Genomic DNA, 26,823 nt, shown 5'->3' with positions numbered 1-26,823 from the left:
TAAATTAAAAGATATAAATACACATATGTTTTAGACTTTTAGTTTGTAAAATCTTCATCACTGAATATTTTGTGGCGATGGTGGTTTCTACATAAATACGTTCCATACGCATTTCCGACAACATTTGCCCAAAATTTTTTTTTTCTCCTTTGGTGTTCTCTATCGAGCTGGTGCAAAATAATATAACGTGTTCGAGTTTATAATATAAATGTGTGGGCCATTAAAAATGTCCCTATTTTAATAGTATTTTGAAAAGCCTGTTGCGTTAGATTTGGTATTGCGCCTTGTGCAACCACAAGTAATATTTTGTTTTAGCGCTTAATTGGCACCCTGCACTGTTGAATGGTGAGACGCAGAGAAAATAAAGTCTGGAGCGGAAAGTATAAGCTAATAAGAAATGCAAGCCAGACATAGAGAGAAGCCAACATGTTAGTACCAAACGTGCTATTGCTAAACTGTCCGGCTCATGCAGTGGGAAAGTTTATCTAACTCACGAGAAGTAAATTCGCCTAAGAGCGATTAGCTAGGCCTGGGCGGTAAATTCCGTTCCGCTCGCGGAATTTGTGGAATTTCTGTAATTACCGTTCCGCTGAGAACACGAAATTGCCCAAAATTCCACGGCTAAGCGGAATTTTTGTTTGTTCGCGTTCTCAAAATGCGTGTTCGCAAGATATTTCCCCCGAACACGCAAACAGCGATTGCGACCAGTAAAAAAGCAGCACGAACAAGCAATTCTGCGTGTTCGCGGAATTTCTGCGTGTTCATGGAGATTTTTTACCGTTTCGCAGAGATTTGCGTAACGCGATTACGCAAATTCCACCCACCCAGGAAAATACAAGGCCAGGGAGAAGTTTTGTTTATACCAGGTTATTCTCCTGTCATTTCTGACATTTCGTGTCGGAGATTATGTCGTTTGTTTAAAGAACCCTATCACAGTACATGACGTGTGATCTTATGCTATTTTTTTAATGTGAAAGACCCTTGCATCTAAACAGCCTGCATTTCATGCGATAACAAGAAAGAACTTCTGGACTGGCATTTCATGTCATTTTGCATAATTTTTGGGCCATTGTATATAATATCTGCAAATAAATCTACAAAAACTTTGCCCAGGCCTAAAGCACATCTTGTTTAATCTTGCAGGTCTAATAGATATTTCTGCATAAAACACCATCCATTAGATGAAATGTATTGGCACGTCTATTATTTCCAAATAGTAAAATTAGTATCAATATACTTAATTAACTCTGTGGTAATGTTCTTTATGTGAAGTATGTGTCTTTGAATACTGTAAAAGCATAAACTCCATTATAAACATGTCTTAATATAACAAATAAGTTGTACAAGACATAACTGAAAAAATTCAAAAAATCTTAAAAGTAATACAGAATATTTCTAATGGTGTTAACTGCTCTTAAATAGTCATTCAAAAAACAGCCTTGTAATCAGAAATTATCATGTAAGTGTTCCATTGAAGTATGTGCTATTTTCCCCCCAGTCATAGTTTATGATTTGAGAGAGTTTAGGTAGTTTTGTGACTGAATAGAACTCCAGAGCCGTAAAGGGGATCTAAAATACCAGGCATTTATTCACGTGGGTACAGTTTGCAGCTGAATTGGTCTTGACCTCAATGTATTTCATTATAGTTCCAAGTGATCCTGTCCCAAGGATAGTAACAGCTGTTCTTCAGGTTTTATGTTGTCATCTGCTGCGTGGTGCTTGGTTGGCTCCAGCTACAAAGTAGCAGGGTCTCTACATCCAAAGTAAAATGCAAGAGGGGCGGGGACATCCAGATTTTAAAACGAACCCTGCCATGCAGAACACTTTGTGAAGAAGGGGTATTAATCGCAGTGTTTGAAAAGTTTGTCTCTTGCAAACTTCTTGCAATTCTTTAAACTTCGCACACCTCTATTAGCAGCACAGCTTGAAGTTTCTTGTGGTAGCGCCACGCGCTTTTGAGCTGTCCTACAGGGTTTACCCAGGAAGCAGGTAGCTGGGCTCTGCGAGTTTGGCAGCACCACTGTCTTAACAGGTTCATGACAAAGAGAAGACTAATACTGCAAGACATGTATGCTTTTGTCTCAAGCAGCAGATAGAAAGACCTTAGCAAAAAAGGTATCTTGTAGAATAGAGCATCGGACATAGGGAATCATTGCAAACACACTGGCCGCATAGCAAAATACATGGCTGACTCCTGTCCTTTTATGCAACTGCTAAACTTCTAAAAGAGCCAATGCATCATCCTGGCAGTCTATACACTGCTATACTCCTGACTGGTGGTGCCATCAAGATACTAAAGCCATTCCTGAGGGGTACATAGTATTTCAGAGAAAGAGCAGACTAAAGAGGTGGGGGAGGTAGCTATTATTTTTAGGCAAACTTTTAGGTGCACCACCTTGGAACTAAATGAACTCCAGGCAGCAAAATCACTCATCTTTTGCCTCACACCATCAGCTAAAACATTGATGCGGGGGTCCTAGCTTATCATCCCCCTGGGGTATGCCAGGGAATTTATCATCTTTCGGCGATTGTCTATATGAATATCTCTTAAAATACTCTAACTTAACTGTTTTGGGAGATCTAAAAAAAAAAAAAAGAGATCTGAACCTCCATCTTTATAACGCTGCTGACCAGCACTCATGCCTTCTCCTTGACAACATGACTGCTTGGAATTTGATGCAGCTTGTTGAACAACCTACCCATTCTGTAGGTCACATTCTTGAGCCAATCTTTAGAAATTGTAAGGTTGATGTGTCTGATGTCACTAGGAATGACTGGTCAGACAATGACATGGTATATTTCACCTGGAAGTTAGAGCAAGGTGTTTTAAAGAGAAGGTCTACTTCTTTACTCTATCGAAATTGGGCAAAATCCCCTCCCTCGGAGATTACTTCCATCCTCAGGAACAGTCCACCGCTTCCGAGTAGAGACATTGAAAGGGATACTCAGGCAACTAACACCTGGTTGAGGCGCATGGCTGATGCTGTTGCACCCATCAAAGAGAGGTCTGGCCTTTCTAACCGTGGTTTGATGAGGAGCCCAGGAAACTGCGCCAACAGTGCAAAAAAACTAGAAAGGGGTTGGAGAAAGCATTATATGCCCTCAGAGAAGGAACTCTATAAAAAAAAAAGAGTTGCATATTTACCATCAAAGAATTAAGAGGGCTGAAGCGGATTACTTTGCCAACCAAATTGCTGAATCTGATAAGAAACGAAGAGAGATTTTCAAGATTGTTAAAAGAAACTTAGCATCCAAATGCTTTGACACAGACTCTTGAGGCCTCTCTTAATATGTTCACAGAGCTTTCCAATTTCTTTAATAATAAACTTAACTATATTGTGGATGCTTCTAAACTTTCAGGATCGGACAACTCCTTGCACTTGAGCAGGTCAGTGGATCAGTCTCCTTCCACCTTAACTACTATATCTTGCTCTTTGTTAGAATTTGCTCCCATCTTACTGAACTAATCAGATAAACCCCTAAAAACTTGTAGATCTGGTTCACCGTACGACCCATGTTCTCCTCATATTCTGGCAGCAAATCAGGTGGCCATTAAACCAACTCTCTTTTAAATAATTCCATACTTCAGGCTACAGTCCCAAGGTGTCCGAAACGAGCCAAATGAATCCCCCTCTTGAAAAATCCATCAGCCTATAAATCTATTCTGGCTAATTACAAGCCTATTTCCCTGCATTCTCTAAGATTTTGGAGAAGCTATTAATGGCCAACTGTCCAAGTACCTGGATTCCATCTTAATCCGGTTTTCGCCTTGGTCATAGCACAGAATCTACTCTGGTGACACTATCAAGCTTGCAGTTGACCTAGGGAAGCAAGTGCATTATTGCTTTTAAATATATCAGCGGTATTTGAGGCAGCATTTTATCAGTATCCCCACCTATTGTTCTTAAACGATGAAAAATATTAGGATAAGTGTGGCGGCCTTGGCCTGGATCCACTCATTTTTATCTGACAGAAGCCAGTTGGTTTGGATGCTGCCTTTCGCATTGGACCCCATGCCTCTTAAGCTCTGTGTTCTCCAGGGATCTGCTGCGAGTCCAATGCTGTTTAATGTCTATATGACTTCCTGGCAGTTTTGGTGGAATCCTTTGGTGTGCAGGTGATGTCCTACACTGACAACATGCAGATTCTTCTTACCTGGGACAGTAATATCCCAAATGCCCAGACTAATTGTAACTGCATTTATATAGCGCTTACTACCCCTGACATGGCACTGAAGTGCTTTTTCAGCGAGTAGCACGCTACTGCAGAACCCAAAAAGGATTAGTGGTGAATTAGTATAGGGAAATATGAAATTAATTTGAGCTGTGGATATTTTAGTCTGTTATTTGGACTGAAAAGGATAGTGGAGAGATAGAAGAGGGAAGGATTTGCATTTATATAGCGCTTGCTAACCCTGATGGGGTGCTGAAGCACTTTTCGGCGGGTAGCACGCTACGCCAGAACTCAAACAGGATTCGTGGAGAAATTAGTATAGGGCAATATAAAATTGTTTTGAGCAGTGGACATGTCAGTGTGTTATTTGTATTTAAATAGGATAATGGTGGGATGGATGAGGAAACGGTTTGCATTTACATAGTGCTTGCTAGGATTAGTAGTGAATTAGTGTAGGGAAATATGAAATTAATTTGAGTTGTGTACATGTTAGTTGGTGGTCCTAACACTACAAAAAATGTCCCACTGCATCATCCAAAGCCGCCTGCTACAGAAGGAACTGGATAAAGGTTACACAAGAGACCCTAATCACCAAGGCATGGCATATCCTCAACAGTAATTCCATGGGAAAACCACTAAAATTCTGTTCTTTTGAAGTGTTAAATTAGCAATACTACAAAACATCAATATAAGAGGAGTATGCCACTATTCACCTGCCTATTTCGTGTAGAGTTAGAATGTGGGATTTCAATATATTTAATAGGGATTCTATAGATCTGGATTGGATGTCTTGCAGACAACCTTGCGAGTACTGTAGACCTATCAAAACATTTGTGGAAAATAATGTATACTTTACTTTAACAACATAGGTTTGTAGGGTCTGGTGGCTCAGTAGACTAACAAATTCACTTAAGGTATTTGTTTCACCCCAAGATCACACATTCAAAGCTCACTCATACTTCAATCCTTCTAAAGTTGATAAAATGAGCACCATCGAGGGGGGTAACATTTTATTTAGAAACACATTATTGCAAACAACTTTTAGAGTTCAATGAACAACCATGAGTTTGCAATGGTTAATGAAGGAGGATAGTAAACAATTTTACCAGTGGCATCAATCAACATTTTAACAACCTTACATATTTAATCTCACCTTAATATTTCTGAATTGACAGATCTGGACAGTTGATAAGACATCTTATTTCTAAGATCATCTAGTTTAGGGCAAAAAATAAATGAATTTATTTGCAAAGAAAATACTTATGGTTCCATATACTGTGGATCTCTCACAAGTTTAGAGCAAGAACAAGGGCTATTACAAAGACTAAGGAACACGCCCAGTCCACAATAATGGGCAAATGAGTTTGCATCTATACTAAGAAATGAAAGTCCTATGTTATCTATTGAGTTAGCGATCAGTTTTGTTACTATTGAAGAAAAGGCTGTATACTTAGGTAAAGTAGCAGTGCCTTTATAAAGGAAAATGAAAATACCAAATGATCGGGGGAATGCTTACAGAAGTCTTCGTCACAGGCAACGACTTTGGTCACATTTCAGCCCAATATTTTGTGGCCAAATGCACCACTGCAGACAGGATCAACCCATATGGAATTCGATATTGGTCCTGCTTCCCTAGAACAGGCCAGCCGAACTTTCAGGCCATCACCTCTCTGAATGGAAACACAAGCAACACCAGATCAATGTTAGCCTTGTTGTGAGCCTTCTTATGCAGCAGCTTGCATCTTATGGCTCAGCGAGCAGAAGGCAGATGTCTGCACACAAGTGGTGCATTTAGAGCATCATATTTAAACAACAAGCATTGGCAGAGCCAATAGGTCTCTCCTATGCAAGAGCTATTTGCTTTGCCTATGTGTTTTAGCAATGTTACTGTTCAGCATGGCTAAAGGTTAGTGGCATGGAGTGGACGTAGAGTAGCATAGGGTGGAGTAGGATAGATTTCAACAGTCTACAATACAGCGTCATAGAATGCAGTGGCATAGATTAGAGTGTTATAGTATAGAATGCAGTGGCTTATGGTGTAGAGTAGAGTGGCGTAGAGGAGAGTGCAGTGGTCAGAGTAGTGTGTCGTACAGTGAAGTGGCATAGTGGTGCAGTGGAGAATAGTGGCATAGAGTAGAGTGATGCAGAGCACAGTGGCATAGAGTGCTGCAGAATGCAATAATGTAGAGTGATGTGGTGAATGATGTAGAATAGTGTGCTGCAGAGCGGCACAGAGTGTGGTAAAGTGCTGCAGAGTGCTGTGGAGTGTTGAGTGATGGCATACAGAGTAGAGTGCCTCAGAGTTACGTGGGGCAGAGTGCAGTGTGTAGTGTAAAGAGGGCTTGCTGCAGAGTGCAGTGGTGTAGAGTGCTTCAGAGTGCAGTGGCGTAAAGTGCTGCAGAGTGCTATAGCATAGAGTGTAGTAGAGCAAAGTGGTTCAGATTAGACTGCTGTGGCGTAGAGTGCTTCAGAGTTCAGTCGCGTAGAACAGTGATTCCTAAACTTTTTCCACACATGGCTCTCTTGACCTATTGCCCATTGGCTGTAATGCCCCATTATGTTACTTTTTTTTGCAGGTTAGGGATGTAAGCCCAGCGTCTGGATTAATTCAATTTTTCACCCAGAAAATAATAAAGCGAAAAAAGTATTATAATCATAGATTTAACAAAATTATACTATAACAAGCTGGACTATGCTAATGCCCTGTGTTGGGGCTACCAGCTTACCAACTCAGAAGACTGCAGCTGGTGTAGAATGGTGCAGCTCAGCTCTTAATAAATCGTAGGAGAAGTCGCTATATCTGTCATCACCTTAAGAGCCGCATTGGCTGTCAGTCGGCGAGAGAGTTCATTGTAAGGGGCTTATGCTGGCCCAAAAATCCTTTTATCAGACTGGGCCAAGGTATCTGGCTGTACCTTCCAGAAAGAACCTTGCGTTCATCAGATGCCATGTTGGCAGCTGTCCCGGAGAACAAAAAGTGAAAATATGGGTTTGACCCACGGTTCTCATCTCTTGCCGCCTCTAGATGGAATTCTCTCCCCTTTTATCTACAAGCCATGAAGGATGAGCAGTCTTTTAAATGCAGCCTAAAAACCTGGTTGTTTGGTCTGGAACATCAGTAATTTTTGTAGCTTAGGTGGTCAATTAGCCTTAGCACCGGGACACTCGTCTGAGTAGCTGCGTACTCTATAAAAACCTGATTGACTGAAAACGCAGTATGTTTGAGATTTAGGGCATGCCTCTTCACCTCACAGTGATCTTACCATTCATTGTGTTACCTTAAAGCATCTGCATCTGCTGTTGTTGTAGCATGGTGGCAGCTCAATCTACTCCCTACAATTCAACATTTGGTGCAAGCCAGCCTGGTAGGTTGAGCTACAGAGCATACCACTTGGGTGACTAGTTTATAAGTAGAATTGGCCAGATACAGTCAAAGTCTTAAAGTTAAGACCGTGTAGAGCTCAGGTACCTACTCAAGCTAGGCCTGCAACAGTCCACCTCTGCTTGGGTGTGGCGGCAGGCCAGAATGCTTCATTTACGCCACCCATATGGGCTTTAGGAGGGATGACTCAATGAAAGATTTGTAACAACTCACATCTTCACTTACCTGTTTTCTGCAATGAAGTAGAAAACAGAGGCAGCATAAGGGGTGCAGTATCCTTTAATAGCATGAAAGTGGAACAAGTATCGGCAAAGCCAATAGGCCTCACCCTTAGGGCTTATTGGCTTTAGCCAAGCTGCACAACATTCCTGATGCTGTTCAAGATGGATAATAATGAGGAGAAAAAAAACCCTAAGCAGGTGGCTGTGTCTTTTAATAGGCACAGAAAAATGAAAATGCATGTGTGCGGCTACAAAATGACGCAAGCATATTTTCCTTTTTGTTTACAGATCCGAGTTGGATCAGTAAACAAAGAAAAGTAACTCCCATGACTGGTGGGAAGACTATAGGGGGGAGAAGCAACAATATGGATGGGGCAGCAGTATGAGAGCAGGGGAAGCAACACAGAGGGCTGACAGTAGAAGCACATGAGTGCATGGGACAAGCAGCATTGAGGGCATGGGTGGGAGAAGCGCACAGAGACAGAGCAATGTGGAGGAGGCAGAAGCGAATGGCATAGAGTTAAATGTAGAGATAAAGAAGAGTGGCTTGAAGTACAACGCTGTAAAAAAGGGAAAACCATGTAAAAGTCGCTTGATTGACAAAGTTGTGGAAAATTAAACTTTTAATGTGTGCTTAGAGAAGCAGATACATACGCTGAGTTGTAAAAATGCATGCACTGCTTAAGAAAAGCGCAGTTTACGTGTTTTAATATTATCATAGAGAGAAAGTGGAGAAATTAAATGAGCCTGTATAGGAAAGGCCCCAGATGAATGATTTACAACTGATAGTGACTGGGCGAGCACGTGGAAGGGCGAATCTGTATAGAATTGTAAATGTACTGCATTATGAGTGGCTTGAAGAAAAAAGGTGTCAGTAGAACTTTTGTAATGTTATGAAAAGAAATGTGCTGGTAGAAATGAGAGAACCGAGAACAGGGCAAATTCAGGCAACTCTCATGGAGTGCTCTTAGAAAAAAAAAAAGTTCACAAAAAAGCAACCAATTGTTGAAGGATAAAATAAGCCAATCAGAGTGATAGAACACAGGCTATGCTTCACTGGAGGACACAGACTAGATGGACGAGCTACAAGAAGGAAACCCATTGAATGGTAAGCAAGAAAATAAGAGTGACAAAACCAAGAGCTAATGGAAAGCAATGGGTGGAGTTGTTTTCCAGGTGAGCGACCAACATGTCCCCATCAAGTCTCTTGCAGCGTTGTCTGGGAGGCTTGGAAATGGACAAAACAATCTTAAAACTCGTGGAATTAAGGAGGCAAGTTATTATTCCCAGTTAGCAAATTTGAAATGTTTGCTTGTCCGTATTTCAAGGACTAGCTTACTGAAAAACGATTGGGATGAGGGTGATGGAAAGGTGGTAATGGTGCGCTTTCCTTTCTCATATGTGTTTATTTCAGTCAAATCTTCTTTCATATAACGTTCAGTTTTGGACAACATGTCTTTCCATCGGTTTTACAGTTGTGTGCCTTATAATGCCAAGAGCATAAGTACCTTTGAAGATATATGGCATGCTCAGGATTTATTGCACACTTGTACCTTTCGGTCCATTGCCAACATTTCTTCTTAGAATTCCCTTCAATCTTTTTTGTAACCCTATGTTTTTTTTTGTTCTTTCCACTGGGATTGCCTAAACACAAATACAGGTTTTTGTAAGGAGGCTTGTTTATCTAAGTTCCATCTCTTCCTTAAAGACAGACAAATGTGCTATGCTGACTTTTATTAGTTCTAGCTGGAGGAACCAAAATTAGTGCAGTGTTTTAAAATAATATTTTAGGAAAAGTTAAGATAACAACGAAATGTATCCTATCAAGGCTGAAAGGGACCACTTTAGAACTCTACAGCAATGTTTATTTTGAATTCTCCAAAAGTGCAATCGCATTTCAGTGCTTTTATGATGGGGCAGATTTATTTTCGTTTTATTAACATGGAAATGTGCTTTTTGCTCTGAATGGTGATGTTTTCCCTTTGATGTTTTATGTTAATGTTTGCTGCCTGGAATGTTTTTCTTGAACAAGAGTCAACTTGGTCTGTAATTAGGAACAGCTGAGCTGGCAAGACGGCTAATGTATTAATGTGCAGAAATGTGTAGAAGAGGCAGAGGGAGGGATTGTTTAGTCTCCCTGAAATGTTGGCACTTTCCTGAAGCAGGCACTCAAAGACGCAGAAGAGGCTCTCATCTGCTGGTGAAAGAGGGGCCTCGGGTCTGTTTTTGAACCAGCCTCCATGCGCGAGCGTGCTCAAAGTAAAAGACCCATTTCAAAATAGGAGTTGAATTGCTAACACGTACAATATTTAAAATTGAGTTTAAAAAAATGCTTTTCAACTAGAAATAAAAGTTAAGGTTATGGTTCGAACACAGGGTCGGCAGAGAGTGCCTTATTCCGCGTCGGATCCAGTAGACCTTTTGAATGGGAATGTGAGCTTGTAATTAATGTTTGATAATGCAATTTAGTTTTATTTTGCCTGTGCTGGATGGTTTCAAGTGAAATGCACACTTTTGAAAGTAGAGGCAGTAAATTAAGCACCGTGTGTGTGATCAAAGCTGTGTATTGATTTCCAGTCAATAAATATCAAACTCTGAAGTCTTGGATGAAGGCATGTGAGGGATTTTCAGGAGGCCAAACAAACTAGCACGGGGGGGGAGGGGTGCTTGAAAGACCCCAGGACAGAGACCCCCATCTTAAGAGCTTTCCTTGAGTTTAGGATTTGATAACACTATAGCACAGGCGGAAGTGGGCCCAAGAAGGAAACTGTTCAAGTATGTGTTCTATAGTTATTATCATTATGTATTCGCATACATATTTTGCAGCTCTGGAAATCAAGTCATTAAATGCATTGCTGAATCTGAGTAAGAGCCTCTGACAACAGTCAGTCTAACTCCTACTCCCTCCCTCATACTTGGTGTTTGAGGCGATGACTAGAAGGTGCTAGACAGTGACTCAGCAGATCACTTCCTGAAGCATGACTTCACCAGTGCATGTGCTGAGGCTAGCTTACCCACTGGGCGGCCCAATGGCTGAGATGACCCTTCTAGTATGGACCATATCTTTCAATGATGGTGTATTATAGCATTGGTATATACCAGTCATAGCACGCTACCAAGATCCTTACTGGAAACGCACCCTGGGTGTGAAATGCACTACCACCCACAAAATAGGTGTCTCATCTTACTAGACATTTAAGCTATTACCTCAAAACATGTTCTTCCACAAGTTTTTTTTAACATACTAGCCCAGAATGACAGTGTAATGGTAATCTCTTTAGGTACCTGCTTAATTCTGACTCATCTTCTTTACTTGTCCTCGTGGTATCCTTCTAATGAAATCTTTGATGTTCAACATATACCATTATTGGGATGGTCCATCTGGCCATGCTTGTGCGCTAGCCTGTGGCATGTTCACATTTAAGAATAGTAAGGAGATGTTTAACGCATTTGCAAGTTACACAGAAAGGACCTTAATTTTGGCACTATTAGTGCAGCGCAAAGTTGCCCACTCTCTACATGACACAAGTTTGATGAAAGACTAGATCTGACACAAAATGAACGTGCACTTTGCACGAGTCCTACACGCCTTTAGGATTCCTACATGTTACTCTATACACTAGTGCAGGTGCAGAGAACCTTTATTTTAGAATGTATAGTCTTTACATAGAATGTTCACTAATATCAAAAGAAGGTATTTGATGTTTAACTTATTACCTGTCCTTTTTAATAAGAGATGTTAAGAATTAATCAACTATTACTTGATGTCGATTAATAAATGTGGGAATGTAGCGGTAAATAAAGGAGACCGATCTATGATAATCAAGTACATATGCCTTGTTACAACTGAAGGATTTACCCATTATAATACATGTTACATTGAATAATGAAAAACTTGCAGTATGTTGTTTATTCTGAAAACCATCCTCCATACACTCGATGTGTGCTAATTCATCTGTGTAGTTGCTAGAAAAGTCGTTCCTAGCTTAAAATGATCCTTAAGTGGGTGGAATGCTAGTTTGGGTCAAACAATATTTGATTCTCAATGTATGTACATATGTTACACGTAGGTACTTTGAATTTTGTAAGACCTAGATGCATTTAGCATTGTGCAATTTTATTATTTAATGTGTATTAATGCAGAATGAACTAAAAATAATAAAGCAATATTGTACACATATATGTTTAAATGTACACACACAGATTATTTGTGCATTATTGATTTATGTCTTAAATTGGTAGGGTTTCACTTTGAAGGCCTGAATTTTTGTCCCATGGGAACCTATTGTGGTTCAATGTTTTCTGCTGATTTGCTTTCTTTGCATGTCTTCACACTCTCGCTACTCTTAGAAATGATACTTTCTTGTAACCGTGTTAGTTACATTTCCTGGGACTGAATGGCAAATGTCCTGTACATGGGAAAGCTGTGATTAAACAAAAGACTGTTCTGCTCTGACATGAGTATGGGAATGAGCTGATGGTCCCAGGGCCAGTATGGGAATTCTTCTCCATGTTGCCGAAGGTGTCTTTATGGATCTATACAAAGCATGCAACCAATGCAATAAACTTCTTTTGATGATGCAACTCATTGGAGTTGCCAATTGACTCTATGGATTATAATTTATCACTTGCCCTGGATGGTGCTGGCAGATCTCTCAGACCGCTGAGGGCAGATGATCCTGGACTTCCTTGCTGAACTCCTTTCTACAGCACATGCAGATCTTTCCTTGGACTCTGACCTGAACCGTTTCCCCCCAAACCCCACTGATCCTTGAATGGACTCTTAAAAGACTTTCCCTCATGCCCCATTATTTCCCATAGTCGGGTGTTTAGAGGAGACTAGCACATATCTGTGATTTACTGAAGACTCTTGACTGCGCTTCTGCCATACTACTACTTATACGTCTCATACTCTTTTGCCTTATCCCTATTGTTTTCTGCAGGGTTATTATCTGAACTTTGAGCATCTAGTTGTCTTGGGCTATGCTTAAAGGGTTTATTTACTAAAGCCTTGAAAAGATTAACTTAGATTTTATTCTGAGCGTCAGATTCTCAATCATGTTGTTGTTTTGTATTTTGGATACAGAGCTGCTTTTATATTTGATCCTTGTTCTTTTAAACTTTTTCAGGGTACTCGGGCTCCCTTTTGCCATACTGTGTTTGTATAGTCTGATTTTAAGAGTAATCTATTTGAATTTGATTACTAATCTGTATTAGAACATTGGAATGTTGGGAGCTCCATTGAAAACAATGGAGTGCTCCCTGCTTCTATAGGCCGGTAAAGGCCTGCAGAGCAACATTCCAATGTTTTACAAAGGCCTCTCGGAGCTCGAGGGGATTTAAATCCCCTTGAGCTTCGAGAAGCCTTTGTTTTATTTGTTAGACCATTCTACCCTCTAGTGGCAGAATGTTCTAACAGCCTTATAGCCCTTCGTAGCAGGCCTATACTGCTATCAAAGTCCCGTCCCTTGTTAAAGTCCCTCGCCTTCGGCGCGGGCCTTTAACGCGGGAGCGGGCCTTTAATAGCCGTTACAGCCCGCTACGGCGGGCTATAAGGCTATAATAAATACCCTTGAACTGGCTAATGATTCCTGGACCTCATTATGTAGCCAGTGTGTAGATTGATCGGACAGAAAATGCTAACTCTTTCCCCTCAGTGTGACAAACAAAGGTCCATCGGAGGACCAAGTTAGCAAATAAATAAGTGTAAGCAAATAATCCAGTAAAGGAGGTATATCCTCAGTATTTAGAGGGCCCAGAAAAGCATGGTAGAATCCACTGGATCACTATCAGGGATTAGAGATTAGCCATATTAGCTGGGCACACACTTATCATTTGCTGCGAGAACACACTATTTACCTACACCTAGAAGTGCTCCTGTTTCTTAAAAATATGGTCTAATGCCCAGTTCTGAACACCCGCGTTCACTAGCTGCCTCTGTTAATATGTGACGTTAGAAGAGCTTTCAAATGTTCAAATATAGATGTAATGGATTGGGAAGAGTTCATGTAGGCCATTCAACTTTAGGTTGTACGAAAAAGTGTTGCTTTTTAATCAAAGTCAGTATCCGAAAATGGGAACTGGCGTATCTATAGACTTTTTGTAACCCGGATTTGTAGAGGTTTACTCATAGTTTTCACAATGAAGAGCAGAGGAGCCATGGACAATAGCCATGTATTGAAATACATTGAGGTATAGAGGAAGTAGGCTGTTTGAAAGCAACTTGCCTGGTATATGAACAAGTCTTGAAGGGATACAGAAGCCCAGATTTACAGACAATGTGGCTTGATGTGGTTTTGCACCCAGAGTTCCTCAGTTCTAAAGCAGTCTGCTGTGCTCTGTTGTTTCCATCTTGTAGGGACCATTGCATTGCACCACTGTTTCACATCCACATGGGTGTTCATGCACAACCCAATGATGACACAGTACTCTGTCTAGGGAAAGGGGTGGCACATCACCATGTCTGCCTACACTCCTTCAGTCCAGGTCTTTGTGGACATGGGAGGCAGTCCCAGGGTGGAAGAGAGTCTGCCTCCCTGTAGTATCTGGTCTCCAGTGCAATATATCTTTCCTGCTTCATTTCCCTTGCTGCTCAGCCAGTGAGGGTGTGCTGTGGAATGTTAGAGTGCATGGTGAGGTAATAGAATGTTGGGATGCCTGATTGTGGAGTGTCAGTTGAGAGTATGGGCTGAGCGCTTTATGATCTACATCTATCTTCAATACCATCTATGAACTACATCAATAAACCATCTTCATTATTCTACATCTTGGCTTCTGGACTAATTTACTTTCATTACACCCCCCCTCTGGAAAGCCACTTATTATGCTTTCTTTATATTTTGTGTTTCAGAAACAATTTTCCCTATGAAGTATAGAAATGCGTCAGACAGAATATAGTGCACACATTGTTTGCACCTTCTGTTCTATTCGATGTACCTTTTTAAAGTATTCTGATTGTTGAAAGTTTGAGACAATATTTTAAATATGCAAGAATTTTGTAGTATTATAGAAGTGCCAGCCCGATGTAATATTTCACAGGTCTTTTGATTCTGTCCATCATGAGCTATGCAGCTGGAAAATATTGATCCACCTATACAATGATAGATGTACATTCGCTCTATCCCCTTGGGTGGTTGTTCGCATGTTCTTGTCGACATTGAGGAATTAGCGGCACCATGCATTGCCTCATTGAAGCTGAGATCCAAAACATGCCTGAGACCTTTAGGCTTTTCCTTCTTGGCTTACATCAAGTATTTTTAACTGTACACCATTTTATTTAATCTTTTATAAGCTAATAGTGTTTCTTTGAAACAACTCACAGGGGTGAGCCAATAGTGTATATATTTATTAAACAAATTTTTGGGGTAAGTAAAACTGATTCTTCCAATTTGTTTCTTGAACCGAATGTGGTTCTCCTTTTCTTATCCATGATGTAAACACCTCGATAGAGCATAAAGTGTAATGGTGCAAAGGTCATGTCCATTAGAAACGTGACACACATGGGAATGTATTGATATGTCTGCAACCTTATATACCTCTAAATATCTTAAACCATGGCCCATAGCATAACAAACTTTAGCCTGGAAAGCCAGAGCTGAGTAAAAATGTATGGATTAATTCTACTGTCATTACTGTTTTACTGATTTTACCACCCAAACATAAAAGTATACTTAGTAGTCAACGGATTTTGCGTAAAGCCAAATTTACTGATGTGATATTATTCTAATCAGTAAAATACATTTTGATTGAGTCTCTTTACAAAAATCGAAATAAAATAAAGACAGATTGCTACATGATCATGTGGAGTGGCAGTACAGAGCCCTAGAAAATCAGAAGTTTGAAAGAAGAAAGATTAAGCACGGGCTCAGGGAAGAGACGGAGCTAGCCAAGCCCTCATTGCCACATTGAGCCCTGGGCCAAAAGAAACAACCATACCTACTCCTTGTTAGAAAAGCATATCATCACCTTGAACTGACTACATTCTGTTTTATTTATAGAATGTACCCTGTTGATATGTGTTTTCACAAAAATTGTTTGCTTTTATGGCTCTTAGCTGCTGAATAAAGTACTTTTTTACTTTGACTTTGATTAAGCAGTTAGTAATAAGAGTTTAGAGAGCAGAATGAGTCACAATGAGTGTCTCTAAAAAAAGAACAAGAACAGTAGATGTTTTGACATTTCGACTACACTGGAGTGATTTACTAGGATCTTCATCAGGGCCTTGTCAAACGCAGTTAATGTGTCAATCGTTAGAATGTAATTAGAAAAACAGGCATGATAGGTAACATCCTCACCTTGATGTAAGAACGCATACACCGATAAGTGTACTCTTCTGCCAGGTAAACATGGTGAATTAAAAAGCTATGAAAGAATCCACAGTAGATGAAACTTATCAAGTCTTAGAAGGTTTAAAACGTGGGAGCAAGGGCCCTAAAAAGAGGAGAAATGGAGTAAATTACCAAAATATCAAGAAAATGTGAATTAATATAGTTGGAAAAAAAATATCAAGACTAGAGTACAAATAAACACAATGGTAATTCAAATCGTGTGAATGAGAGGAATAAACTAAACTACTTGCACAACAAGTAAAGGAATTTAAACTGCAGGCGATGAACACAAAATGGGAAGCATTCCATATTGTGAGTATACTGCCTATGAGTTCAATAGCGAAACTGGAGTGTTCAAATGCTGAAAGAGTGCCCTCATTGCAGAAAATCAAACAAAAATGATGTCCATAAGCCAGTCCTTCAAAGAGCATGCTGGTTATTGTTTGAAGAAAAGAAAAACGAGAAAAAAGGAGACCACCTTTCCAACTTTGAGTTAAAACAAGAACTGGAATATACCAAAGAAAGGAAATCAGTAGAGATGATTATGACCCTGAAGAAGATGCCAAGACCATGTGGATCTCAGCACAGTAACTGAAGCAGTTAAACGACTCCTTAAAAAATGAAAAACACAACCTGTGTATTTGTAAAGCGCATGTTCACACAAGGTCATCTTGGAGCTAAATAATATATGCTTATTGTTACTCGACTCAATATATATACATCTAGTTGTAGCTTATCTGTGGACAGATAGTTTTAGTAGTCTTCCTGATGTTAAGTAAACCAAAGAATGTTACACTTCTAGAAATGAAGTGGACAATGGATACTTAACCAGTACCGTGTTCCATATGTTCAAGTCATGATGTCTTTGATCACTCTGTTATTAGAGAGAAATGTTAAAACCTCCTATCGATTTAAAGAATGGCAAAATAGTGGAGACACTAGGTTAAAAAATGTAATGGCAGTATTTGTATGACCCTTTGCTAAATGCAGGTTCTGTTCACAAATGTTTATTGGTCCAAACTAAGGTGGCATATTTAGCAAAAGAACAATGGGGTGAAATGCTGTCCCAAGCAGTTGCCCGTGGTTAGACTTATTGTAAGCATTCCTTCCATCAACTTTTTTTGTGTTTGATGTAACACTCTGGATATCCAAGGGCATGCCCAGATACTTGTCCCATGCTCAGTGACACCAAACTATATCCAACTGATGAGCCCCAATTAGGGTGAAATTAGTCTTGGGTTGCTTGTGTTATGGTTCAGGAAGGGCCTGGCAGTTCGGGCTCAACTGTTCCTATTGGAGCAGGGCCAGGACTGATTTGCATATGACTGGGTCCAAACTGCGGTTGCATACTGTGCAAAAGAACAATGGGTTAGAATCTTACCCTGAGCCATTGTAAGTGGTTAGACTTATTGCAAGCCTTCTTCCGATCACCTGGTGTGTCTATTGAATAACAACATTCTGGTTACTAGAGGATTCAGGTCAACTTGCCCTTAGCCCATTGCTGAGAGAGAGACCATGTTGCCTGTTAAACCTAAAGGGGTAAGAAGTAATGGGTTTGCACCTGCCTCTGGCACAGTACAGTGAGTGATAATACTGAATCTAGATGAGTGTCAATAGAAAGGTTGAAAGGCTACAAAAGACCAGCTGCACTAATGCTCTCTAGAGAATATAGAACTGCTTCATTTGTATCTTGTTGTTCCTGATTCTTTGACTAGTATAGTTAGAAAGTGTTTCTTTTGCGCAAGTCACCAGACCAGCAAAAAGATTTTCCAGCCCTTGGATGTCTTTTTAGATGGAACTCTGGGACACCATCCCCACTCTCTCCACGGACATTGCCTTCATCACTAAAACATGGCTCAACCCCTCCTTGAACCCCAAAATCACCACAGCCAGCCTGAAGGCTTCAAGATGAAATGCTGAGGTCGCGCCAACAAACAAGGAGGAGGCATTGCTATCATCTTCAAGGAAACCATCAGATGCACTGTTACCAATGACGCTGCCATGCCTCTCATGGAACACCTCAACCTCCTACTTCCAACTGATGCGAAGACCACAATAAGAGACAACCTTGTCTACGGAACCACGAGCAACATTCTGTGATGCCATCCCCTACCTTATCGCCTCCCTAACAATTGACTCTCACCACTACTTCCTATTCGGATACCTCAACTTCCACATTTCAAACCCAACAACACCAACTCCATCGCCCTCCTGAAGAACGTGAACAACATTGGTCTCATCCAACTGTTTACCAAACCCTCACACAAAGCCGAGCACACACTCAATCCCATTTTCACCTCCAGTGACAGAATCAAGTTCAGTCACACCACAGATATTATCTGGACTGACCACACCATCATACACTTTCCTATCACTGATGCCCAGCACACCATCACCAGGCATCAAATCCTCCCACCACAGCTAGAGCAAGATCACCAAAACTCAGTGGTCACAGGCCCCACACAGCCTCCCAAATCCAGGCCTCAACAGACATCAAATGCCTGGATCACGGACAGCGCAAAGTCGCTGATTCGTACAAAATCTAGCAAGACCTCCAAACATGCTGGCTGGTACTCCCCAAACTCAGGACCGTCAAGTGCATTTGCCACCAGCTGGAGAAACAATGCCATGCCACTAACAACCCCGCTGACAGAGCAGCTCACAAAACAGCCTTCAGCAACTATCACCGGCACGAAAGCCATGAAAGCAGCCATCACCACCCTTATTGACTTCACGGCCAACCACACAAAAGAACTCTTCAAAATAGTCAAGGAATTCTCCAACCCAACAGCAATATAGAACAGCACCACCACCCCGAGGCTTTGCAACACCCTCCCAGACTACTTTAACCTTTACAACAATTTCAACCTCCAACCCACCACCCTCAACCCCAGCGATCTCAACCAACCAGACAACATCATTCCAAACCATTACCACCTGGTCTCCGCTCACCACCCTGACCACTTCAGCCATCATGTCTTGCATCTACTCCGGGACTCCCATCGACCCCTTCCCCTACCACCTCTACAATCTTGCAACAAACCCAATCAGCACAAGCATCTCACAAGCATCCTCAACACCTTCATCTCCCGAGCTACCTTTCCGGACAGATGGAAGCATGTGGACGTCAGACCCCTCCTAAAGAAAACCTCAGTCGACCCCAGCAATCTAAAAAATTATCGTCCAATCTCCTACTCCACTACCCAGCCAAAGTACTTGAGAAAGCCATCAACCAGCAGCTCACCGAATTCCTGGAATATAACCACCTACTGTATGCCTTACAATCAGGATTCTTTGCCTACCAGAGCACTGAGACGGCGTTGATTACCACCACAGATGACATCAGAACACTTCTCAACTACAGAGAAATGGTGGCCCTGACCCTTCTCGACCTCTCTGCAGCGTTCAACACTGTCTCCCACAATACCCTCATCAACAGACTCTACAACATAGGCATTCAGCAAGATGCCCTCAAGTGGATGGCCTCCTTCCTTACAAGATGCACACACAGCATACGACTGCCTCCCTTCACCTCTACACCCAAAGACATCTTTTGCGGTGTACCACAAGGATCATCCCTCAGCTCCACCCAATTCAACAGGACCTCCCTCGTAGAGGTTGTCAGATCCCACAAACTCAGCATACTCTCCTACGCAGATGACCCCACTTACTGATCCTCTTGCTCACCGAGGACCCCTCGAATTCTAAAACAACTTCTGCAGTGCCATGACCCATTTATTCAAATGGATGAGAGACAATAGCCTCCAACTCAACTCCTACTAAACTGAATCTACAGAAAGAACACCTCTGCATGGGACCACAGCTGGTGGCCTGCAGAACTCGGACCTACACCCACACTGACCGTCCATGCACACAACCTTGGCATCATCCTCGACAGCCAACTGACCATAAAATGACAAGACTATGCAGTCACCCCCTCCTCCTTCCACACACTTTGCTGGCTCCGCAGAATCTTCAGATGGATCCCAACCAACCCCAGAAAGACCATCACTCAGACCCTCATCACCAGCTGCCTCGACTATGGCAACACCCTCTATGCCGGCATCTCCACCCAGCTCCTCAGAAGACTCCAGGTCACACAGAACGCTGCAACCATACTAATCCTGGACCTCCCCAAATGAACCCACATCTCCCCGCACCTGAGAGACCTCTACTGGCTCCCAATCCAGAAATGATGCAAATTCAATTTCCTCATGCACGCCTACAAAGCCCTCCATGACCTAGGACTTGCCTACGTCAACCATCAACTGAACCTCCACCAACCCTCTAGACACCTGCACTCCTCTTCACTTGCCCTAGTACACACCCTATGCATCCGTCGCAGCCATAGCGACAGCCACTACTCATACGTCACTGTCAAGACCTGGAACATCCTTTCCCTCCAACTCCGTTCTGCCTCCTCACTGGTAGACGTCAGAAAGAGACTCGAGACCTGGCTCTTCAACAGAGACCCAATGCCCAGATAACCCTATGGGTGACAGGATTGGACTTTACAAATGCCTTTTAATTGATTTATTGATTTACAAATCAGTAGCGACTGGCCCATTGGCTGAGTGACTAATTTGAAGTCAACTATGCCAATAGCGCTCAAGATGCATCCAATTGGGAAATGCATTCTGAGCCCATGATAATGGTACCTGTGGTACCACTACTTGCCCATGGCTCTTGCGAGAAAGGGCTAATATTGGAGATGAGATGGTTAGCCATTATTGCCTTTCAGATTTTTAATGGGGAGAGGCATGGTTTTCTTAGCTGATCCAGCCCTCAAAGCACCCCAAATGCTCCCACGTTCTTGTGTTGTCTTCAATTAAGTCCATTCCCCTCACAGTCCAGTGTCAAACAGTTATTCAATATTAATGATGGCTGTTAGCTTTCCTGAGAATACTTCTAATAAAACAACGCACATCTTAAACTTGTATTTAGTGATTGTGCCGGACAGGGGTGACCTTGTGCACTTTACACCACTTACTGTGCCTATCACAGCAGCTATACCCAAAACACAACATGCACCAGTAGGTGTATACGCTGGTCACTCCTTCGGAGAAAGATGAAACACCATGGAGTGCGACTGCATTAGTTGTGAACAGACATTATTCTTAAAAGGATTTGTTGATACAGAGTACTTCTTGGGAATTAGTGGCACAAATGCTTTGACAGGGTATTTAACAACATACAATAAGAAGAGTGTAACCAGATCCTATTTGAAACAATATTGAGGACCCGAAGAGGGCAAAGCTTGCTAAATGTTGTGTGTCATGATAACCCCCTTCTAAGCCTCTTCCCATGGCATCCTTTTGATCTAAGTAAATCACCTCCACTTCTCTTCCAACCCATTGGGATGTGGCATTTGGCATCTGGAAGGGGATAGAGCATTTACAACACTGTAAAAACAACTCGATGCTATTACAACGCAGTCACTACAACGACCGCGTTGTTAGTACGCAATACCTTTATATCGCAAGTCATTACAATGACTTGCTGTAGGGGGCAGAAGGTATTGGATATAATATCCAACACCTTCCCTGCTGTTGAGCAAACTGGAGTAGGAATAGTAAATAATAATATTCCTAAGTCCAGCTCGCCCCCTACAGCAAGTCGTTGTAATGACTTGCGATGTAAAGGTATTGCGTACTAACAACACGGTCATTGTAACGACTGTGTTGTAATTGTATGTGATGTATTAGCATGCGTTGTAACATGCCATATTCATCTTGAAGCATGCGACTACCATATGCCACAGACACTGTCATCTTAGATACCATCAGCTGCAACATTGTACTGCTGCCTCTGTTCCTTGCTGGCGCAGCAGTAGCAACTAGTCTTGCTATTCCTCAGTCCGCCCAGCTAAGTTTCCCTGGTCTGCGCTTGACTAGCTGCTCCAGTCCAGTTTTCTTTCTTTGAATTCTGGGACTTGCAGTTTTGTTAATTCCATTATAAAGTGTGTGTACAACAAAGGGGAAGGGGGGAAGGCACAACGGAAGATCTCTCTATGTGCCAGGTTTGGCGAAATCACCACTCGTACAAAGGAGTGATAGGTCCAGCCCTGGTATTCGCCAGAAGTATCAAGTTCAATAAGGGTACCAGGCCGTTCCTAGAAGAATGCGTGTTAGGTCGGTGTCAGGTTAAGGATGCTGTAGGACAATGTGGGGTACCTACAAACGGGCATCCATTTTGTTGGATGTAATGGCCTCACACACCCTTGCGAGTGTCATGCTTCATCATCGGCAATGCTCCTTGTTGGGTCGGCGGTGCAATACCCAACGGGCAACACCTCATAGAGGGTCTCTTTAGCGGAGATCTTTTTCCAACTAAAAATTGGACTAGGACTAGACTTGTAGGGAAATTATGTACCCTAGTACAAGGCTAACCTGGTATGTGACTGGGTCTAGATACCAGGTTAGCCTTGTACTAGGGTACATTATTTCCCTACAAGTCTAGTCCTAGTCCAATTTTTAATTGGAGCCAAGGGACCTCTAGAATAAACTTGATCCTGGCACCCTTGATTCCATTTTAATCACTGTCACGTCTACTCTTACCCGGCCCCACACCCATCCGGCAGTTGGAAAAAGATCTCCGCTAAAGAGCCCCTCTATGAGGTGTTGCCCGTTGGGTATTGCACCGCCGACCCAACGAGGAGCATTGCCGATGATGAAGCATGACACTTGCATGGGTGTGTGAGGCCATTACATCCAACAAAATGGATGCCCGTTTGTACGTACCCCACATTGTCCTACAGCATCCCTAACCTGACACCGACCTAACACGCACTCTTCTAGGAACGGCCTGGTACCCTTCTTGAACTTGAATTCCATTATAAACCCAAGACAACAGGTCCCGAAATTCAAATAAATAAACTTGGACTGGAGCAGCTCATCACAAATGGATCTCTGGAGCCTGGAAGCCATGATGAGTCTATCGCTCTTTGGGGTGGCCTTCATCCAGCGCCTATCCGCACACAATACCCACAGCTGTAGGCTGCCCCTGGGCCGAGCCTTTATGAACTGATGAGCTTAACCTGATCAGGGCAGGGTGCAGAAGAAACAAGGTGTGCAAATTGTAATCTTAAATCTTGTGCTCTTGTGTTTAAATGAGGGCTGCATGGGTTCAATAGCAAACCTATTCTGGCTCTGCTCATTCCTGTAAATAAAGAAATATCAGCATTTAGATAATACATGTCTCTACCTTAAATTACTACAATTATAAAACACATATTCTTGCCTTAGAAGATGTCATTGTTGAAAGATGAGTTTTCCAGTTTAGGATGAAAAGCTCCAGCTCAGAAAGAATAAACTTGTTTGCATGCAGTTTAAGCCAATGTACCAAATATTGTAAACTCCGTCTTTTGATGTAGGCACACAGTGTACTTGACATTAATTTGCAGGTATTTTTATACGTAGTCAATCTTTAACTTTCTAAAATTAGTCTAAACACTTTTTTGGCATCTCTGATCCTAGTCGTTTGGAGAAAGGGTCTGATCCGTCTCCAAAACCAAATCGTATTCACAAGGGCAGCCACTGTGGAGCTGAGTCCTCTATTAATAGCAAGGGCCAGCAGACTAAGGCTGAGTAAAGAAAACATTTAATTCGTCATCCGATCTTAGGAACGGGGACCTGCTCATTGTTCCAGGGGAGGGCCCTTGAGCTTTTAAGATCTGAGTTTAAAAGACAAGGTAAGTTATTTTATAGTAACAGGGCCATGATTTACTAGATTGCATCATTTAAAGTGTTTGTTTTGCATTTCCTCTTTGAGTAAAAGACCTGCAATAGAGCCTTCTAAAACGGCAATGTCCATTGTAATTTGGCAGTCGTAAAACTGTACTGTGTGTTCTGATTTAATGTCTGTGCTTCCTGGTTTGAAAGGCACAATTTGTGTAGGCCTGATCACCCTTGCAGAGCCTTTGTAAATATAGCAAAGAAATAATACAAACAAATATGCAAAAAAAGGTAAGGGAAGGGGGCATTGGGTCAGCTTTCTTCAGCCACAGGATGGTTGACAGTAGTTGTGATATTTGGGATCAGCCCATATGAGAATCAGCTGATGTGATACCTGCAGCTTTGTCAGTTTCTGGTTACAGACACTGGCTGGCAATTGTATGAGATTCGGGCGATAAAACATTTCTCTTTGGGTTGTGGACCACTTGTCCTCTTTCAGCCCCTGATTTGTTGAAGAGTCGTTGCTCATATTGAATCAGCAAAAAAGAAAAACTGAAAAAGAAAAAAAGAAAATGAGTAAGGTCTGGTCAAAGATAACTCTCTTATACTTTGAACCTCCTTGGCTTGTGGGGTGGGGTCTCATTTTTCTTTGCCTTATTCAAGCAATTAAAATAAAAGAGCAGGAAGGTACATTTTATGAAGAATTATTGAAGAATTATTTTAAAACATTGCCCCTGCAATGGGTAGAATAGTGATCCTGTGTTTTGAAGTGGGGAGGCGGCAGGAACAGCCGGGGAGGTGGAGCATGAACCCGCGCAAACGCAAGAAGCTCAACACCCTGTGATTCTGGGCAAATCACGTAGACCTTGTTTAATGTAACTGGTGCTCAAGTAAAGTGCTCCAATACCTTCAAGTCGAGTTTGTGCTATATAAATCTGCTAAAAAATGAAGCTCCGCTGGTTAACCCTGGAATATTGACAACTCAATTGCTCCTTCTGCCGCATCTTGGTCCTGAACTTACACCTAACAGCATTGCCATTTCAGCGGGCTTTTCTCTGCCCCTTTTTATTCCACATTAGATGGGGTTAGGTTTCTCGATCTGGAAGAGATTTGTCTTCTTTTACATTATATGGGGTGCTCTGCAGCTATTGTGTTAAGCCTTTGTTTTATGCATTTGTGGTTTATTGGCATGGCTGACTGCCTTCCTCATTGCTCTGACCTCATGATATGGCTGAAGATTTGTACAATTTTGCTCCAAGTCAATGTGGATTTGCTTTCCTTTGGTAATGGCACTGCTTGACTTGGATGATGCCATCGTTGGTACCTTGCTTGGGGATCCTTGAATTATTTTAGCAATGCTTCAACTTGAGTAATCCTTCGTGTGGTCATATCCTTCTTGTAACATCCTAGGATTGCAGATGGTTGCTCGATTTCTTAAGGCCAAGGGAAAGAATATGTTGTGTAATTTTATATATGTAGTTAGCAAGGTTGTGCAGATTTAAGAAGCTAATGTTATGTAGCTTTTTGTTTAGTTCTGTTGGGTTATGTAACAATTGAACATTGATTAATTACAATGCCTTTGAATTCAGGTCTTAGAATTTCAAGTAGGGGTATGTTTGGCAACTACAGATGATTTCAATTTCTCCTAGAAGAAGGTCTTTTGGAAATTGAGGTGTAACCAAACGTCTACCCATTAATCTCTGATTGAAATGGGAGAGGATAGACATGATTGTCACATAATATCTGATAATAAAGAGTACCTAAATGTGGAAATATATGTAAAAGGCAGACAGGTGGATCCCAAGGGAACACGAACTGTGTGCCAATAAAATGGGGTAAACATCAAATGCATTTTTCTTTTTCACACACTATAACGAGCTGTGGTAAAACCAATATGTCTGGCTTCAATGTGTTAACATGCGATAACAGCATTATTGCATGTCAGTATTTATTTGCATGCTTTAGAAATGTATTTGTAGTCAGCGTTCTTCAGCATCTGCTAAAGTTGAAGCTGCATGTATTGTTCCAATATATTTAGCTATCTACAGAATTTAAAGAAAAAGTGAATGTTAGATCTGGTGTTTTCGCAGGATCTACTTTCTTTCTAGAATCTGGGTATTGTTGATGTGCTATCCGTAGAATAGGGTAGAAGTCACAGAATTTCCTCTTCCAGAGTGTTGAAACCTTGGTGTGAGTGTGTGCGGGTATGTACTTCATGTGATCTTTTTTTGAAGTGTCCCTGAGACACCATAATGAGTACTTCAATATTGAGGAGCAGAGCTTGATTGTCTTACTATTCAATATACAACAATCTGATTCAATACAAAAATCTATTTTCAAAACAATAGAGTGCTGTTAGGATTCACCTACCCTGTCCTCTTTGGAGGCAGAGGAACCTATACGGTAAAAATGACCCAAAATTGAATCCATAGCAAATAAAAATGCAAAAACCGTGTCCTTTAGATGTCTCGCTAAGCCATTAGCAAACCTGGCTTTCATAGACTATCAGCATTATGAAATGTGAATCAAATCAAAGAAATGATTAAATACTTTACATCACCCAAATGTATATGCAGAGTATGCACACGGTGGATTAGGAATGACTCCAACCAATCACACATCAATTTCCTAGGGCAAGTACCATTAAATAAGACACTCTTTACACAATGCTTTAACCAATATGTCCTTCAGTCACAACAGACGATAACTTTACATATTCGTTCAAGTCCATCCTGTACAAGCATGTCTCAATTATGTACATACTCCAAGCCCTTGACTTTTAGGGGAATTAGAAAAAGCCTAACCGGATTGGCACTCAACACACACTCCATAAAATGCACTAAGCGTAAAAAAGTCAGTCATTCTAGCAATCAGAATAACTAACTATAGCATGAAGGGCTGCAAAGTCTGGAGCCATGGGATTGCATACTCTTTGGCCTGGTTGCAGGATAGAAGGTTCTATGTAGGACTTGGTCTATTTAAAATGTAAAAAAAACTGTAATGTGCACTGATAGCTTTCAGAAAGAACTATTGAAACTGCTGAGGCA

Source organism: Lissotriton helveticus, chromosome 9 (genome assembly GCF_964261635.1).
Source record: "Lissotriton helveticus chromosome 9, aLisHel1.1, whole genome shotgun sequence".
NCBI classification, from domain to species: domain Eukaryota; kingdom Metazoa; phylum Chordata; class Amphibia; order Caudata; family Salamandridae; genus Lissotriton; species Lissotriton helveticus.
This window is presented reverse-complemented; position numbering follows the sequence as displayed.